We start from the raw sequence: 18,485 nt of genomic DNA, 5'->3' as shown, positions 1-18,485 counted from the left end.
AAAGGTGACAAGTTCCATAAGAAGTGACCCCTCCTCCACCCCTCCCCCCACCCTCCGGACTGGATCCAGGGGAGATGCTGTCTGCACCGAATCCATGAGTGTTTCTATCAAGGGATAGTCTGAAAAACATCACCAGCCAGAGGAAGCTGTTCAAACGCCATCCATTTTGACACTTGGCAGAATTAGCAAAGCACCTCTTCCCTTGGAGAGTGGGAACGTTTCCAAAATCAGTCTGTCGGCAGAAAGGGAGGTCGAGCAAACAAGCAGATTGTTTTCTCATAGCTGTCTCTCTTGTTAATGTTTGGTCGGCCAGCCGTGCATTTTTGCAGTGTTACATAGGCTTACGTTCAGCTTTCATCAGAGAACAATTAGGACGAGTGTGGGGAGAGGCCAAAGGGTCAGGGACAGCAGATGGGCCTCCACTTAAGCAGGTTAGAAGTTCATTGCTCCAGAGGAAGAAGATCCATCTCTGGCTGGGGGCCTGAGGGGTTCGGTAGAAAGAAGCAGAATGGAAAGAAGGTGAGGGCCTCTCCTTTCTGAAATATCCCTTTGGGACACGTCTCTGTGTCTTAGGCAGTTGATTTAGTTTTCCATGAAGAAGCGTCGGCAGCCCTGGCAGCGTCAAGCGGCCAGAGGCTTGATGCCATACTAAAATAGCAGCATCGCTGCGTTTTCCAGCTGAGGGATTACTCCTTGGTGAGCCAGAGAGCTTTGGAACATCTTTTGGAAGCAAAACCACATTTTTTTCCAAAAAAATTTTTTTTAAAGAAAACTTTGCATGCAATGAAGTTAAGGCTTAACTCTTGAGGGGAAGCAATACACGGATGGCCATTGGTGGAGGGTGAGTTTGCCTTTGGTAAGCTGAGGTACCCATGAGGGCCAGAGGGTTCCAGAAGCGTTGCTTAACAGGAAGAAAGTGCTTGTATGTCGGTAGGAAAGAACCAAAGGTAGAATGGGGATTGCATGAGTTAGTCCTTGCTGCACGACATACCACCCCAACCTACAAACAACACTATTTTATGTACTCATGGTTCTGGGGGTCAGCAGTTTGGTCTGGGCTCAGTTGGGTGATTCTTCCGCTCATCTCCCGTGGGGGCATCTGGCTGCAGTCATTTGGCAGCTCAAAATGGCGTTGGTAGTCTAAGATGGCCTTACTCACTTTTCTAGCAATCAATACTGGCTGTTAGCCGGGCCATGCATCTCCAGAGACCAGCCTCAGCTTCGTCACATGGTGGCTGGGTTCCAAAAGCAGCAAAGGAGAGGAAAAGGCTCAACGCACAATCATTTTCCCAGTCTCTGCTTATGTTACATTTGCTGTCCCATTAACAAAAGTTAAGTTGCATGGCCAAGCTCCGAGTCAGTGTGGGAGGGGATGACACCAGGGTGTGGATGGAGGGAGGGAGGCCTGGCTCCGCTGGGAGCCATTACTGTAACTGTCTACCCACAAGAAGGAAGTAAATCTGAAATGGAATCGAATGCCCTAACCTCAGTGGGATGCAGACCGTGCAAGTCAGTCCACATGAGCTCAAGCTGAGGGAAGAAAGACCAGAGAATCATCTCATCGGGTTTTTGGAATAAGCCTGCTATTTCCTGGGGATGTTGGGGTAAGAGAGACTCTTGGATTAGTAAGACTTGAATAACTCAACTGAGTGTCATTTTTAGCATCTCATAAAATTTTATAACATCCTCTTCCTCCATATATATATCTGAAATCTCCAGATAGATAGAACTTGAGATTCTTTTCCCTATGGGGAAGATGGTGGTGTAGCCATAGAGTCTAAAGAGGAAAATAGGCACTGTGTCGTTTCCACAATAGAGGGAACTGGTTATACTGGTGATAGAGGAGGGGAGAATTGAACAGGGACAATGAGGCAACCCAGGGATGAGCGACCTTGGGGAGTCACTGCTACCTCAAAGCTGAAGAGGCAAAAGACGAGGCCAGGTTATGGAGCCCAGGGAGCAGGGGGACCTGGTACAAGCCAGAGCAATGATGGGCTTGTTCCGTGTGAGCTGGAGGCACAGGGAAGATAGAGTCACTGCTAGAGATGCTACCCAGACACTGCCTTCTTCCTTCCACTCAACTGCTCCCCTCCCCCACCTCCTGCTAATGCTTGGCCAGAAACCCACTGCTATAGGGGATCTTAGTTAATTTGGGCTGCTATAACAAAATACCATAGATCGAGTGGCTTAAACCACAAACATTTATTTCTCACAGTTCTGGGGGCTGGGAAGTCCAAGCTCAAGGCACGGCAGATTCAGTGTTTGGTGAGAGCCCCTGTCCTGGCTCACAGATGGCTGTCTTCTCACAGTGTCTTCATGTAGTGGAAGAAGTGAGAGAGCTCTCTGGGGGTCTCTTTTACAAGGGCACTAGTCCCGTTCATGAGGGCCCTGTCCTCATGGGCTAATCACTTCCTAAAGGCCCACCTCCAGATATTATCACCTGGAAGGTTAGAATCCCAACATATGCATTTGAGGGGGACACAAGCATTCAGTCCATAGTAAGGGGCTTCAGAAACACAGTTGACAAGGACAGCACCCTGGAACACAGAGCAGAGCAGGAGAAAGACAAGGAATGTATCCAGGGTAAAGAGGCCCAGGACCAGCTCATGGAGTACATTCACATGGATAGCTGGCATCTTACCCTTATTAGTAAAGCAAGACTCCTGTTCCCGTCAACGTCCCATGGGATATTTCTCGCATCCCTGGGGTATCTCAGGTGTGCTTAAGAAAAACTGCCCAGCCCTCCTCAGTGATGTTCAAAAGCCTTTGAGAAGGAGTAGACTCCTCCCTGAGAATGCTAGCTTGCCCGGCTGCTGCCGTCTGCCACCCTGAGTCTCCAGACCCTCGGGGTGTAGTGTGGCATTGTACACTCCTGAGGCCTCCATGTGACGGCTCCGCGCTAGCCCTCTCAGAAGTGGGATTGTCCTGTGCACTCTGCGGTTCTCCTTATCACACAGCCCTTCATAAAAGTAACTCGTTTGGTGTCTTCCTGCAGCCCCTCTTCCAACTCACATCTCTGAGACCAGGTCAGGAAGCCATGTCTAAGGCTAACTCCCCCTTTGCCTGTCAGGAAACATCTGACCAAACTGTCCCCTCATTCTCCTTTGGCCCAGACACCTTTCAGCAAGCTCGCTCCTGGGTTCAAGCTGGGACCACACGCTCACCACACACGTGCACCTGCAGTCACAAGCAGGTGCTCACACCGTTACCACCACAGTGCTGGAGGCCTGCGGAGAAATAACACAATGACCCTTGATGAAGTACCTCCGGTGCGTCACATACTTCATGTTTAATTCCTTTATTCCGGAGACAATGACATTATTCTCATTTACAGGTTACTGAATGCACAGAGGTTTTGTTTCTGACACAGCAGGTAAGCGGTAAGGTCAAGATGTTAAGACGGGCCCATCTAACACCAAAATCCATGCCCTTCCCATACCATGTTGGCTCTCAATATGTATGAATGGCATTTTATTCTTGTCTTGACACGATTTCTTATTTTCCTAAAAAGATAACTTGAACAAGTGGTTTTCCTCAAGTTTCTAGTGCCTTTTCTAGTACTTTTGAGTACCAAAGAGTGTCATCTCCTGTTGAGTGGTCCCAAGACTGAGTTTAGGCAGTGCCTAAAAGTCGTCATGACCAGTGTGCTGTTTCATGCTCCCATCTTGTTTTCCAGGGACTGCTATTGTTATAAGATGGGAGTACTGACGAACGGCCCCCGGAGATGATAGAGGCTGGGGACCTAGAGGCGATGAGCAGTACAGTTGAGAACACAAACTTCGGCCTGGGCATTGCCTTGGGAAAGGAATTTTCCAGGTGCACACGAAGCTGCATTGTAGCTGCAAGTGTGGGTGATGCCAACCCCAGACTCACAGCCAAGGCAGGCCTACCCTGTAGAGTCTTAGCAGCAGTGTGGATCTGGACAGTAGAGAGGAGCCAAGGAGACAGGGAGACCAGTCATTGTAATGGTCCCTGTGAAAGGTGATGGGTGGTGACCCACAAGATCTGGGTCAATGTCCTGTGCCTGGAGGGCAGGTGTGAGCAGCACAGCTGCCAGAAATAAGAAATGCTTTTTTTTCAGGGAATGAATGTGGTCCTGGATCTCCCACTCTAACCTCCTTCAAAACTGACTGGGCTATCCCCTTTGCTCTCTGATAACCAGAGTGATCCTGAGCATTGGGACATCAAGCTGCATTGTTCACCGCTTGATCCCAGGCATCTGAACATGGCAGGTGCTCACTGAATGAACAAATCGAACAAATCAACTGAAAAATCCATTGTAAACTTCATCCACACAATGTCTTTATTTCCATTATCATGTTAGTATGGTGCGGGGTTGCAAACAGCAATTCAATTCATTTAAAAACATTTTTATAATACCAACAAAGCAATGTTACAGAACGATTAGAAATTGAAGGAGAAAAAATATTACCCATAATTGCTACTTTCAAAGCAACTATTACCATGCTGCATGTTTCCCTCACATCTTGCTCAAATGCTTCTATTTTACCCATTTGCATTTATACGTCCATTCCATTTTGTTTCTTCTTTTTTAGCCACAGAACATTATACCTTCAGTGTTTCTGTGTTGCTGCTTAACCTACATAATTATTTTGTATCACGCCATTGCATAGTCTTAAGGTCAGGCCTTCACAGATTCAGTTCCTGCATCATCAGTGTCCCTCCTCCATGGGCTGTCTTACCAGTGTAGACGTGCAGGAGTTTCTTCCATCTTCTAAACAAAACTCTCTCTGTTTATACATCTCCTTCTGACCTCCACCCCTTGTCTCTCTTTCCTTTCACAGCAGAACTTTCCTCAAGTGTTGTCTCTCTCCTAATCTTTTCTTTTCTTTCTTTCCTTTCTTTCTTTTTTTTAAGTAGGCTCTATGCCCAAGGTGGGGCTTGAACTCATGACCTCCCTCAAGATCAAGAGCTGTACTCTACTGACTGAGCCAGCCGGGCACCCTTCCCATTCTTCCTGAACCATTTCCATTCAGGCTTTTGTCCCCATCGCTCCACGAATTGCTCCTATCAAGTTGACAGTGACCCTAGCAATGCTAAATCCAAGGTCAGTTTCCAGAACCCACCTTGCTTGACCTGTCAACAGCATCCACCCCACTCATCGTCATTCCCTCCTCCACCATGAATCCCTTTCTTCTCTTTAATTCCAAGAGAATTTGTCTTGTACCCCTGACTGCTCCTTCTCAGTCTCCTCAAACTCCAGATGTTGGCATGCTCCCGAGTTGAATGCACAGAGCTTGTTTTCCTCTGTCTGTACTCACTCCCTCCCACGCTCCTGCGATCTGTGTGCCCTGAGGACTTCCAGTTTTGCATCCACAACCTAGAACTTTCCTCTGAACTGCAGCCTTTTATCACCAACTGCCCATTTGTCATCACTGCTTGGATCACTAATAGCTTCACAAGCTTCCTGTGTCCAAAAATGAAACTCCTGACCGTCCTCTCTAACTTTCTCCTCCCATAGTTCTCCACTTCTCGGTAAATGGAAATTTTGTTTTTCCAGTTGCTCAGACCAAAGATCTTGGCATAATCTTTGATTCTTCTCTTTCTTTTTCACCTTACATCTGTCAACAAATCCATTGGCACTACTTAAAACTATGTGTAAAATCCAATCGCTTCTGTTCCCCTCCACTGGTCAAACCCACCATTTATCACGTCTGAATTACTTTAAGAACATCCCAACTTTATCTAGTTTGCCCCCTACAGTTTATTCTCAATGCAGTGGCCAGATTGAGTTTCTGCTAACATAATTCATAGCATGTCATCCCTCTGCTCCAAATGTTCCAATAGTTTACTGTCTTAGTCTGTTTGGGCTGCTGTAACAAATATTAGTGACTGTGTGGCTTTCAAACCCCAGAACTGAATTCCTCAAAGTTCTGAAAGCTGGGAGTTGAATATTAGGGGCTGGCATAGTCAGAAGAGGACCCTCTTCTGGGTCACAAGCTTCCTGTTGTACCCTCATATGGTAGAAGAGGCGAGGGAGTCTCTGTGGAGACCCTATGGGTCTCCTTCCCCAGGACCCTAATCCCAGTCATGAGGTCTCTGCCCCCATGGGCTAATCACCTCCCAAAGGCCCCACCTCCTAATATCATCACATTGGGCATCAGGATTTCAGCATGTGATTCTGGGTGGTGCGGGACACAAACATTCAGACCATAGCACATACCATCACATACAGAATGAAAGGGAAGTCCTCGCCGTAGCCTGCAAGACCTCCCTCATCTGATGCCCCACCTGGACTTGTCCCCTGCTATCATCCCACCACCACACGTCAACTGGTCTCCTTAGTGTCACTCCAAGGCCACGCTTCGACCACAGGGTCTTTGCGTTTGTTGATTTCTGTATCTGGAACGCCCTTTCCAGAGATATCTGACCTTCCCACTCTTTCCGGTATTTGTTCAAATATGAGGCCCTCCCTGACTGCCCTAGTGAACGAGAACTGTGGCCCAGTCCTTCTTTCTCTCGCTTGCCTTATGTTTCTCCATATGATCTCCCGTGTCATTTACTTCTTCATCTTTTGTTGGGGGCCTCTCCCCACTAGACTGTAAGACCCCTGAAGGCAGATTTTAATTTTTTTGTGGTCCACGGCTATCTCCTCAATACCTAGAACGGAGTGTGACCCATAGTATTTGTTGAACGAATCGATCTGGGATTCAGCATCTGGCAGTCAAATGTCTCGGTGTGTGACATGAGAAAGTGGAGCGTGATGGCCAAGAGAGGGGCCGCCTCGGTGCCTGTACTGCGTGTTCGGTCACGTGGCAATCCAGCTGTTTGCAGCTGTCCACATGACACCACGGTGAGCTGCTTGAGGGGGAGGGCCATATTTCATCATTCCTGCATTCTTTTTGTGTCCAGCTTTATCAAGACATAACTGACACAGTTATAATGTTCAAAGTGTACGGTGTGATGAGTTGATGTACACATACCACTCCTCCCACGTACCTCCCAGCACAGGGCCTACAGCAGAAGAGTTGCTCATTCAGTATTTTGTTAAGTTTGTTAAAAAGCAAGAAAAGGGCTCCTAACAAGAGTCTAGAAGTACCCATGACCCGCTTTATCTCTTTCCCGGTTTCGCCTTGGGAGCCAGCTGTATACTAAATTTATTCACTTATTTACTTAAGCAGTCAACAAATGCAGCTTTGCAAAATCACGTGATTGTTATTATTATAAACAGTGTTTTCCCAAAAGAAAGTGCAAAGCCCATTCCTCTAATGCTTCCCCTAGAGGGTTTTGTTCCAAACAGACACTTCAGTGCCCCCATGCAATCAGCACAAATCCCAAATGCGCTCCGTCTGGCCAAGCGCAGGGCATTTTTAGTTCCCCCTTCCCTGCTCCAGAATGTTGGCGAGCATTTCCCTGCAGAGAGCCCTCCACCACCCCTTCAACGCAGTGACGGCTGCTCACCACACAGCAGATGTGTGGTCACACGCAATTAAGTGGGTGCAGGCCGTTAGTGGACAGACGGCATGAAGTATGCACAACTGAGCCAGCGAGCAAACAGTGGAAACCAGAGTGGGAAGATGGCTGTGCCCGCCCAGCCACTCGCAGAACGCTGGACTCGCTTTCTGCCTTCATTTCCTGCCACTTCCCCGAAGCGGCGCCAACCGTCCTGCCGGTGCCACAGTCCCTGCCAAGAGATGGACTGAGAAGCGCAGCCCCCAGGGAGGAGGGGCGCTACCCTTCGTGGTCACTGATGCCCTGCCACCTTTTCGGCTGCCGACACCTGCGTGTGGCCGCCTGGGAAGGTCCGCAGTCGATCTTCGGGCCGATGCCTCCTATTGAGATTGAAAGCAGTCGATGCCATTAATTTAAGTCTCTGTCGAGAGGAAGAAATGTTTTCAGAGGAAAATGAACCTGCCATCTTTATACCAGCCCATTCTTCGTCCCGGAGAGGCCTCTTCCAACCGTGTTTTTGGTCTATGTCCATTCAGGTTTTTTTTTTTTTTAATTTGTTCTGCATTGTCATATTTTGCAGATGGTATGCAGTGGTAGTTAACATTGCATAAGTAAAAAGAATCAAACTGATACACGAAGCAACACGCGTGATCTCAAATGCACCATGCTAGCTCAGTGGTCCTCAGCCACGGGCCGTTCTGCCCCTCAAAGGACATCTGGCAATATCTAAGGGTATTTTGGGTTGTGGCGTTGGGGAGGGAGTTGCCACTGAATGAAGATGCGTCTAGTGGGTAGAGGCCAGGATGCTAAGTGTACAGGGAGGCTCCCACAACAGAATCATCCAGCCCCAATGTCAAGAGTGCTAAGCTTGAGAAATCCCGTGCCAAGAGAAAGAAGCAGACTCCAAAGGCTACATGCTGTATAATTCCATTTATATGACATTCTGGAAGAGGCAAAACCATACAGAGAGAAAATGCAACCGTGGTTTCCAGAAGCTGGCTGAGGGAAGGGGATTGACTTCCAAAGGGCACAAGGGAATTTGGCAGGGATGGAAATGTTCTCTATCTTGATTGTGGTGGTGGATCACATATGTGTGTGTTTGTCAAAACACAAAGGAGTGTACCCTAAAAAGATTTGACCTGTGCACATTACACCTGAAACAAATGAACAGAATTGCTCTATTTGAACCAAAGTGGTTCTGGAGAAGATGGAGGATGGAAAAATGGTCCCTAAAAAAATGGGAGACAAGTTGAAGTGGTAAGAAAAGAAATGAAGAAAAACACAAAAAGACAGATTTTTGTTTGTTTTTCATAACTAAATTATTATTTCTTTTCAGCAAACGACACCTTATTGAAAGTTGCTTTATGAACCAAAACCTTTTTTTTTAAAGATTTTATTTATTTATTTGACAGAGAGAGAGACAGTCAGCGAGAGAAGGAACACAAGCAGGGGGAGAGGGAGAGGAAGAAGCAGGCTCCCAGCAGAGGAGCCTGATGCAGGGCTCGATCCCAGAACGCCGGGATCAAGCCCTGGGCAGAAGGCAGATGCTTAACGACTGAGCCACCCAGGCGCCGCATGGACCAAAACTTTTATAAAATAGCTTGATTGAGGTATTATTATCATGCAATGAACTGCACAAATTTAGAATGTACATTTTGATAAATCTTTACTTATGTACATATCTCTTCCACAATTGTCACAATCATGATGAACTTGTCCCTCACCCTCGAAGGTTTCCTGATGTCCCTTTAGCATCCTTCACTCCCAAAAAAGAATAACAGTGATGATCACATGGGTGGTTGTGAGAATTTAAATGAGATACAAGCATAGAGTCTTGTTACACACCTGGCTCGTTTTCTCTAGGGGGAAGAAGTCATTGTAAAGTGAAAAGCACTTTATAGCAGAACACCTGCATTCCATGCCTAGATTCGCTGCTTATTCTTGGTATTGGGGTGGAGTTGAAGATTTAAGGAGTGCCATGAGCCATGCAGATGTGCTCCATCAATGCCTTTTGAATGAATGAATGCATGAATGCATGCATGGATGCATACGCCAAACCTGCGTGTTTAAATATCTAGCTGTAGACACAAGAACACAGTAAAAGAAATAGAGACAAATAAAAGACATCATATAATCACATGCACTAAATGCAAGTGCATTTTAAACTTAAATATGTCTCAAATCAAATTTGTGTTCTTCCCCATAAAACAGCCTTCTTCCTGAAATCCTTAGGTCAGTGACTGGTCCCGCTGCCCTCTTTGTCCTAAATCAGAAGCCTCAGATATGCCCTCAGCGTCTCGTCCTCCTTCAGGCTCACACTCAATGCCACAGGCGCTTACGTTTTTATCAGCTCACCTTCATCGTGGAGGCTCTCACCTCCCCTTCATCTCCATGGCAGGTTCCAGCTCTCCTCTGATCTCACAGAGGCTCCTGCAGTGACACGTAAGTTAGCCTTTCACCTCTGGTCTTTCTTCTCTCATGACTAGAACTTTCTTAAACACTGTGGGACTTCCCTGCTTCCCAGCTCTGTGAACTTTCTGTTTCCCTGATGTGAAGCCCCATCTCGTCGGTTACTTTCCATTACCCGGACTAGGCTTCCCATTAACCAGTCTCTCATCCCACCTGAAGCTTCAGCCATACCTACGTATCACCTTTCTCCAAATACACCACAATTATTCCTTTTCCCACATCTTTTTTTCTTGTCAGTTAGAAAAAAAATGTGGTAAAATCTAGATAACATAAAAATTACCATTTTAGCCTTTTTTTTGAGAGAGAGAGAGAGAGAGAGGAAGGGGAGAGGGGCAGAGGGAGAGAGAGAGAGAGAGAGAATCTTAAGCAGGCTCCACACCCAGCACGGAGGCTGACACAGGGCTCGATCTCACAACCCTGAGATCATGACATGAGCTGAAATGAAGAGTCAGATGCTTTACTGGCTGAGCCATCCAGACGCCCTGCATTTTAGGCACTTTTAGGAGTACAGTTCAGTGGCATCAAGCACATTCACTTTGTTGTGCAACCTTCACCACCATCCATCTCCAGAACTTTTCATCATCCCAAACTCGAACTCCGTCCCCATTAAACAGTAATACCCCATTCTCTCTCTCCTCCAGCCCCTGGTAACCACCATTCCACCTTCCGTCTCTGTAACTTGACTATCCTGGGTACCTCATATTTGTGGCATCATGCAATGTGTGTTTCTCTATGTCCGGTTTTTTTCATGTGGCATAACGTCTTCAAGGTTCATCCATGTTGTAGCATGTGTCAGAATTTCCTTCCTTTTTAAGGTTAGTTAATATTCCATTGTATACACCCACCACCTTTTGTTTATCCCTTCATCTGTCAATGGACACTTGGGTAGTTTCCATCTTTTGGCCACTTTGAATAACTCTGCTGTGAACATTGGTGGGCAAGGATCTATTTGAATCCCTGCTTTCAGTTCCTTTTCTCCCCATATCTTTTTATATTACATGCTCCTTCGGGCTGGAGGATCAACTCAGAGCTATCTTTTACCCATCTTTCTGAAGAATTTCTACCCAACCATCCAGACTCACTTCAAAAGTTCCTCTCCAATAATCAAGGAGGGGTGGTCATGCCCTCCTCTGCACTCCCTCAGCCCCACATTCTATGCTCTCTTATAGTTGTTCCTTCACTGAATCATCATTATTTGTGTCATTGTCTTCCTGCCTTACTAAAATATAATTACCTTGTTCGCCCCTCTCCTGCATATATGATGTGTAGCCCACTGTCGGAGCTGCATAAATATTCCAGGACAAATATTTTAAGGACTGCCTCTGGGTTCTTCAGGCCCAGGTTCTGTCAGGACTCAAGGAATATTAGTCAATGTTGGCTTTTATTGTCCATTTGTTCCAGGAAAAGATCCAAGTCCTTGGATCCAAGATGTGACCTTAGAAGTATGTTCTGGCTGCCACAGGGTCCTTATGTCCTTGGGGTCTCTGCGGAGGTGACTCACCATGGTTAAACATTTGAAAGACTACCCCTCTTGACTCTGTTACTCATCTACCTAGATGGCCCTAAAGGGGAGGCTCAAGCCAGCTGAACTTTCCTTTACACTTTCAACCTGGTGCATACTTTTCTACTTGTGCCCAAGGCTGAGGACCTGGGGAGCGGAGTGAGTTTGAGAGTTGGAATGAACTCAGCTTCAAAGAACACTTTCTCAGCTCTTTGAAGAGCTATTCTTCTACAGGCCAAGAATTGAACAATTATAATAAAGCCATGGGAAACCTAAAAGGTGGGTCTTAGCTCTCCAGACATCCTCCTTTCCCCCTTTTCCTGGCTCAGCTCCCTCCCTGTCAGTTCTATCTTTCCTTCCCAAATATCCTATCCTATACTCTTGGCTTTCTCCTTGCCTATGAAGTTGACTCTCAGAAAGGAGAAAGCATCTCACCTGCCTTGAATGATGGCATATCCCAGAGCTCACAATGCATGGCATTCGTACGTTCATCCATTCATTCACTCACTTAGCCTTTTGTCCACCATACTGGAGGAATCCAGGTATCTGTTCACATTTGAAAGGGGAATGTTAGGGTCATTCTTCTTCCCTTAGCCAGGAAGCATATGCACCCATGTGTGCGTATACTTTTGAAGAAAGTTCATTTACTTCCTAATCAAATTCAAGTGGTATAGTCTTGCCCACTTTGAGTCTGGAGTGTGGTAAGGAGTTTTGAGTGGGCTCCTTGGATAACTTAACTCCTCCCGTGTCACATTAACCTCTAAAACTTGGACAGTAGGGGAGGAAAAATCATTTTCTCTCTCCTTTTTCAGGTTCTTGGCTGAGACTCCTCCTGTAATAAAAGACAGGAGAAAAACAGAAGTTTAATAACATATATACCTCCTATATACATGGGAGATATTCAGGAAAACCGAGTCATTCCCTGAAATGGCCCAAGCCACCACCTTAAATAACATCTCCAGCTAAAGACGATAGATGATGCGAGGGTGGAGGGAGAGCCAGGCGTGGGAGGTTATTAGGCAAAGCACAGTAAACAAAGGTATGGTTATTATGCAAATTTAAGTCCATGCTGTCCCCATTGATAAGTTTCTAGAGATTTGGTCATCCTTCTCTTCCTGGTTCAGAGAAAGAGACACTGTTCCAAATGGAGATTTGTACAATGTACTCAGGGGTGCCAACCGCCTTGCATCCAAGAATCCACATATAACTTTGACTCCCCCAAAACTTCACTACTAAAAGCCTAAGTGCTGACCTTACCAATAACATAGCTAGTTGATTCGCGTATATTTTATATGTTATATGTATTATACACTGTATTCTTACAATAAATAAGCTAGAGAGATGAAAATGTTATTAAGAAAATCATAAGGCAGAAAATATACATTTACAGTACTATATTCATCAAAAAAAATCCTCATCTAAATAGGACCTGTGTAGTTCAAATTTGTGTTGTTCAACGGTCAGCAGCAAATGTTTCTTTCAAAAGATAACTTCTACTCAATTTTTAGAGCTTCTCCCATTTCTGCTCTTTCTTAAAAATAATCAGCCTTAAATAATCCTTATGCCAAAGGTGCATATTCTGGGGTAGAAAATGTGGCTCTCTTTTAGAACTAATCCCACAGCTACCCTTTGGCCAGCAAAGAGTACCAGAACAGCTCTTCCTGGGATCCTTTCTCAACTCCTTGCTATCCCCTGAACTTTTAGTTTCCTCCTCCTGCCCTTCCCACTCCACTCCACAACAGGCCTCTCCCTAGCAATCATTGCCTCCTTCGCTAGTCCAACTGCCCAATGGGGGACAGAAGGGACCTGGGGTCTTGCAGGTTGAGGAAGAGGAATCCAAAACTAAGATGGCCATCTGTTCTGATATTGGAATGTCTCAAAAAAATATTTCAGGTATGTCTCCAGGTATAAAAGTGAACAACCTAGCAGAGTTTCAGCACCTAGCATGGCACAGAGGGCCTTCTGAGTTACATTACAATATTTACTTGCTTTACTTTTAGGGGGCAACAACACCAGAAAGTCAGGATGGGGGAGGGGAAGAGGAGCAAAAGGAGAAGAAAAGTCCATCCCCTCCACAATGAAGACAAAGTAGAGGGAGCTGGTCCCATAGGCATGACTGCACCAATTGTGAGGCCCTGAATTAAGTTGGTGGCTCTTGGCTTCACACCTACATGATTAAGTGGCTGGATGAGAAAACTAGAGCAGGTGTTAGGAAAATATAATGACCATTTTGGGATGGCACCATTAATTCTTACCTGACTCCAATTTGGACAGGCACATCTGCTCTTGTTCCCTCTGGCCTGTCTTCTGCATTATGGTCTGAGTAATTGCCTTGAGAACAAACCGCCCAGATCTGATCAGGGCCTCCTTGGTCCTCTTAACTGTAGTCCAAAGTCCTTGGCGTGACCTCCTGTACCTCACATGCATCACCCTGCCTGCTCTCCAGCCTAATTGTTTAGAGTCTGTCTTTCCGGATAGACAGTAAATTCCACAAGGGAGTCCATCTATCTTGTTCTTGACTTCAGCTGCAATGCCTGTCGCAAAGTTGGTTCTGGAGAGAGTTGAGGAGAGAGACTGCAAGAATGCGTATCATCCAACTGAAGATTCTAGCAGATAGTTACAGCTATAAATTTGGGACACCATTAGGATAAAGAAGATAGATTTTTAAAAAATGATCTCCAGGTCCTGGGATCAAGCCCCACATTGGACTTCCAGCTCAGTGGGGAGCTTCTCCCTCTCCCTCTGTCTCCCATGCTCTCTCTCTCTGTATCTTTCTGTCTCGAATGAACAAATAAAGTCTTTTAAAAAAATGGAAGTAAATGAATTTGTATATAGTGAGAAGACATGGTGGCTGGAGACAAATCCTTGGGGAACAATGACATTTTACATGGCCACATGAGTGAGGAAGGATAAGCAACCCTAATGGCTGTTCAGGGAACCAGTAGAAAGCACAAGGCAACAGGAGGGATTGTCAAATGCTAGCAAGAGATGCCATATGAGAAGGATTGGTGAGAGACCATGTTTACAGGCAATATAGGGGGTAGAGGAACATGTTAAATGACACCAAGAGGAGATGGTCTGGCCACTGTGGAGCAGGGGACACTCTACAATGCAATCAGGATTTCTTAAAAAAAAAAAAAAAAGAATCGATATCATTTTTTAAAAAGCGTTAGGGAAATTCTAGATCAAGAAACTAAAAAGACTGAATCACAGCAATGTGTCCGATTGAATCCTGGTTTGGGAGAAAACAAAAATAAAGTTAGCTGTGTGGGTGTCTGGAGGAAGAACTTCCCAAGGAGAGGGCACAGTGAGTGCAGAGGCCCCAGAGGGAGGCTCTGCCTGGCCTTTTCAAGGAATGGCAAGGAGCCCCCTGAGACTAGAGGGGGTGAGAAAGTTTCAAGGAGGGTAGAATGTGTACGGTCATTGTAAAGACCTTGGACTTGACTCGGTCTTCAACATGCTAAGGTTGCAATGTCTATTTGACACCCACGTGGTGATGTTGAGTAGGCTGTTGGATACACAAGTCTGAAATTCAGGGGAGAAGCTAAGGAGATAAAAATGTGGGGATCATCAGCACATGCAGTAATTGAAAAGCCATGAGACTGAAATCACCAAGGAAATGAATATAAAGAATCGGTCCAAGCAGTGCACGCTGGGGTGCTCTGAGGTGAGAGGTCAGGAGGAAAGGAGGGACCGGCCACGGCAGTTCTGAGGGACTGGCCAGCACAGAGGAGAGAACCCAGAGAAAGTGGTGGAGTGAAGCTGGGGGAGAGCAGTGTCTCCAGGAGGAGGTGTTGGCCCCCTATTACTGGTGGGTCAAGGATGAGGCCTGAGACCGAATTTATTCACGTGGAGGGACCTCTGACCCTGACCTCAGCAGGACAGTTCTGGTGGAGTGAGGTGGGCAGAAGCCTGAGCGGGTGGAGTGCAGGAGAGATCAGGAGGAAAATAACCGGACACCGGAGTCCAAGCAACTGAAACAGGAGCTGAGAGAGGGGTTCACAGCCAAAGGGGACGTGAGGTCAAGAGAAGTTTTGGCTTTTGGGGTTTTTTTCTTGTATTTGTTTTAAGATTGGAGAAAAGATAGCAAGTTCATACGCTGATGGGACCCAGTGAGCAAATGAGTGAGTGAATGACCCAGTGCAGTTACAGGGGTGAGCCGGGGCTCTCCCCCATACGGGAGAGGTCTGGGCAGCTTTATAAACGGAGTCTCAGGATATGGGTGACACCCCAGGGAGAAGAAACAACAGAGAGGCTGGGGTGCTGGCTCCCAGCTGGCCTCCCTGCCTCCAGTGGCTGTGTCCTACCCTCCTGTTGACACCAGAATCTGGCTTTCCCCACAGCCACTTTGCCTGGAGCCCAATTAAGGCAAAGACACAAATTCGCCCAAGCCACGGCCCCATGAAGTCTGGCCTCAGGGCTGCAGCCCATTTGGAAAACGTTTTAATTTCATTTGTGTGTTTTTTCAATTTGATTATTAAGTGTTGTTTGCACATGGATGCAGGGAAAGGCCTGTTTTTATTCGCCGAGCCCCCTTCCTCCCTGGCCTGCGTGCCTCCCTGGTGAGTAATGGGGAGGCTGCTTTTCTGGAACACAAGGGAAAACTTCCAGCAAATTGCAAAAGCATGTTCCTTCCTTGAAAAATCCTTTCACACTTGTTTTTTACTCCGTTCGTAAAGTTCATGAAAAGCCTCCATAAAAGTACTTTAAAAGGCCATAACTTTCTTTGTTCTCCATATCAGACTTTCTTTTTCTCTCTTAAGGGGGTATGTAATTTAAAGGGATAATAAACGAAACATAAGGCCAGCGGTGGGTGTGGTGTGATGAAGGCAATGAGGCAAATTGTAGAAATGTCAGGGGTTTGCAGGTTGGAGGTGCCGGGAGGAGGAAATTCCATCTGCATTTTCGGGAGATGACAACCTAGCACTTCCCCATGGCCTCTTAGATTTGGTTCTGAAGTTATTAACCTTGAACACAGGACTGGGGCAGCAGGGCAGACAGAAAGAGTAATATAGTAAAGGCACAGGAAGAGCCACACATCCTTTCAGCCTCCTGAAATATAAGGGGTGTGGGAGATGGGACAATAGGAAACCATATTGTCTGTTGTCAAGAATTTGTGAAGAAGGTTCTGGTCTGAAAGCTAGAGCAGGATGTTATCTCGGGAGAGAGACACAGACAGTTCTTAAGGGGAATGGAGCCATATGAGGAGTTCCCTCTGCCCAGAGAGGTATCGTTCTGGTTTGGGTCATTGTCAGACTAGGAAGCCTTCTGCCCGGGGCCGGGGGAGGAAGGAGCTGAGGGACTGGCGCTCCTGATGCTCGGTGCAGAGGCCAGCCTGGGGAGGCACGGGGGGAGCTCGATGGCAGTGCTTGGGACTGGGACCTGTACCTTAGCCGGTTACCCATCTAATCCCTGTGATTGGGATCTGCCTGTCCCCTATCCCTGGAGTCCATCTAGGGCTGCCTGTCTGACCTGTCTGTCATTAACACTTCTGGCTCAAAAGCTGGCAAAGTAACAAGGTCCTCCCATTTCCACCCATTTCCCTCTCTAAAGCACCTGCTTCCCTCTTCACCTTGGGGGAACCAGCAGTGCCCCATCCCCTTCCTTAGGGGCTGAGCTGGACCCAAGGGCCCCTATGCCTTCCGCTGCTGAGGAAGTGGCCCAGTGGGCCTGCCTGCAGCCCTGGCCACTGCCCACCTCTTCCGCTCCCCAGCTTGGCGAGTTGCCTCCTCTCTGTTCTGCCTTCTCCTCGCCCCCCTCTCTCTCTTCCTCTTTCTGCCCCTCTGAACTTCAGAGTCCCCCCTCTCCTTCCCACTCCCTTTGGCAGAGGGCCACGGAGTAATCAGGAGTCGGCCTCGGTGGCCTCAAGCCCTGGACTGTTTCTTGCTAAGCTATGGTTTCCCTAAAGGCCCCTCACTACACTCCATACTTGGGGCTTTCCCCCTAGCACCCCCACACCTGGGAACACCTTCTTGGGCACTCAGGGGAAGGTGGGACAGTAGCCGTGTCTTTCTTTGTGCCAGCCCCAGGGATGACCCCAGCCCAGACATCCTGCTTCCTCCAACACCTGATATTCTAGGTTTATCTTCATTTTGCAAATGGAGAACCTGAGGCTCGTAGAGACAAATTCACCCGTTCTCTGCAGCTTCTGCTGCCGTAATTGTACGTAGCTGAGGAAGCCCTTGCTAAGTGCATCTAATTTCATCTTCTTCTTAGGAAAGACCTGGTCAACAAGCTTGCATCAGGGATATTAACCTTCAGTTCTCTGAAGACTCACCCCCCTTCTGCAGCCTCTCACTGAGACCCCCAAATTAGCAGAAGCTTCATGCATGCTGTGGCTCTTCCCCTATCCCCGTCTCCACCAGAACCATTGAGAGGGAGCAAGATTGTGTTTTAACACAGCTCCCAGCTCCTCAGGATTGTCCCGCCAGCCACTTGAATGCACAATGCGTTCATATGTGCTTGCAATGGAATTGTTTCCACCTTGCAAGCCCAGGACCATCAGCCCCTTTGCAGTGAATCTGCTCCCTCAATTAACTTGGGATTTGGGGAACCTAATAAAGAAGTTTTATTAAATGCAAAGAAGATCATCGCTTTCAAATGTCCCAGTGGAGAAGTCTGAGCCAGATCCCTGTGATTATTCTTCTGAACCAACCGGTCCTTTACAGGGAGGTAAGTGAGAGCGGTTTGCTCAGGCAGCCAAGAGGAGCTGTCCCCCGCCCGCTCCCCTTGGCCCTGGGAAGGCTCTTTTTAGGACACGCTGGTTTATACGCATGCTGATAACTGTTTCATATCTGGGCTGAGGGGCTTGAAGGAGCAATTGCCCCACATCCAGCACACGCGGCACAGCATGGTTAGGAGGGAGTGTTTATGGGGCGCACCGCTAATGACTCCCATTTATGGAACATGTGTGGAGCAGCTGAGTGGGGCCGGCTAAGACAGGACATCAATAAGGCCTGGGTTTTGCAGCCTGGCTGCACGCACAGGCTTCCCCAAGCAGCTGCAAGGATGGTTCTGGTACAAGCTTCTGGGGGAATCCGAGGCTCCCTAGAATTCAAGCCTTTCCATGCTAACGATGTCCTGGCAAAGATGGCTTTGCTAG

Source organism: Ailuropoda melanoleuca, chromosome 11 (genome assembly GCF_002007445.2).
Source record: "Ailuropoda melanoleuca isolate Jingjing chromosome 11, ASM200744v2, whole genome shotgun sequence".
In the NCBI taxonomy this organism is placed as follows: Eukaryota; Metazoa; Chordata; class Mammalia; order Carnivora; family Ursidae; genus Ailuropoda; species Ailuropoda melanoleuca.
The sequence above is the reverse complement of the archived record's forward strand: the minus strand, read 5'-3'. Positions refer to the sequence as shown.